The following is a 1,751-nucleotide window of genomic DNA, read 5'->3' as shown; positions in this document are numbered from 1 at the left end:
TCAAGTGTCTTGTTCTGAGCATGCAAAAGATGATCGCTGCTTCTATCCCACCGTCCATGACAAACAAAAATGTAAATCACAGTATGAAACATGTGCAGTCATAAAAAGACCAATAAAGGGTACCAATTTTCTTGCTGAAACGGTGCCTTCAGAGTAAAAATTGTTATAGTATGGATAATACAAAACTGCAAATTTAACAGGTTGCAGAGAATTCCATTTTCTTTTTGAAGCAAATCTGTAATTTACATGGTATGTTTGTCACTCATGCGCTTCAACTATTTATAGACTTTTTCCATACTTTCTGATCATCTGTTAATACCTCCTGTCTTTCCCTCATAAGACAAGACTTCAGTTCTCAAGATGTTTGTTCTCCCTTCTCAACCCTGTTCTCCACTTTGATTTCTCAGTAGTTTTCATCCTGTTTGTAATGGAATTGACTTCACGATTTCAGGACAGTTACAGCAACTATGTTGAGAGTAGACACACTACTCGCTTTGTTGTGTGCTGCCTTCGTGTGAGGATGGTTGGACTAGATGATCTTGTAGATGCTTTCCAATCTTGTGATTCTATGATTCTATGACAAACACTTCACAAGCTTATTTGATTCTTTCTTTTTAAATTTCCACACAATGTTCTGATGAGATTCAGAGTTGGGAAAGTTACAAGAGAATAAAGAAGGGCAAAGAAAAGCTGAACACTGTGTATGGAGAGTGGATCTAATTGAAAAACAAGACATTGATGTAGTGGTCTCTAATACTTACTCTTTTCTAGCGATCCAAAATAAGGGCCTGTTCCTGAAAGCACAACTGTCAGTGTAGTTAAAATCAAAGGAATGCCTTAGAGAGCTGTGGATTTAATAATTCTTTTCAGCCTTTGGCATGGCAAACTGTCCCAGTCCAAATAATACAAGAGAAAACACATGGTTGGGATTAAGATGACAAACAATTACATGTTTTTCTACTACATGGCAACAATACAGCTGGTATTGTATATTGTTCTGTGTTAGCAAAACTGGCAATCTGGAACCATTAAATGGTTTCAGTCAAACCCCGCATTGCCTTATCTCTATGGCTTTTGAAGTTAGGGTAACTTTTATTGGGTAATTCTGAAAATTCAATTCCAGTACCTTTGTTTAAATTTGACCATTAGTATAATTGTAATACAGTGGTCTTTTCGTAATTCAATATGAAGCAGATGGCTGGCTCTTGAAGGAGGCTAACGTTAAAAATCCAGCCCTAAGTCTTAATAATTCACTCCTATTCTGATACCAAATGTATTAACACCACATATTTTTTAGACAATATTTTAAAGTGGAGCTAACACAAAGTGGCAAACAGGTATAGTTTCTTTGATTTTTGGTCCAGGATTAAATAGGAGCACAGTGTTTCTGGTAGGGATGTAGTGGCTGGAAAGACCAGAGCAGCAACACCAACGCTGCATGTTCCAAGTGCCATGTGTTAGGTGTTATTTAACTTACGCAGAGTGCCAGACAGGATAAAGCCAGACAACAGCTGTACAAGGTCTTTAAGACCTCACCAGTAAGGAAAGGTGTGCTAACAAAACAAAATCCAAAAAATTCCATTTAAAATAACCACAGAATCACGAGAATTAGATCATCTTTTCCACTCCGCTGTCAGTTGTTGCTCCAGTCTAGTTCTAAAAGACTTGAGCAAAAGAATTTCCCTTAATAAACTATTTTATTAGTAGATTTCTTGGGAAATATTTCTTGGGGTTTAGATAAAGGTGTTTCT

Source organism: Meleagris gallopavo, chromosome Z (genome assembly GCF_000146605.3).
Source record: "Meleagris gallopavo isolate NT-WF06-2002-E0010 breed Aviagen turkey brand Nicholas breeding stock chromosome Z, Turkey_5.1, whole genome shotgun sequence".
NCBI classification, from domain to species: Eukaryota; Metazoa; Chordata; class Aves; order Galliformes; family Phasianidae; genus Meleagris; species Meleagris gallopavo.
Note: the sequence above shows the minus strand (reverse complement) of the source record.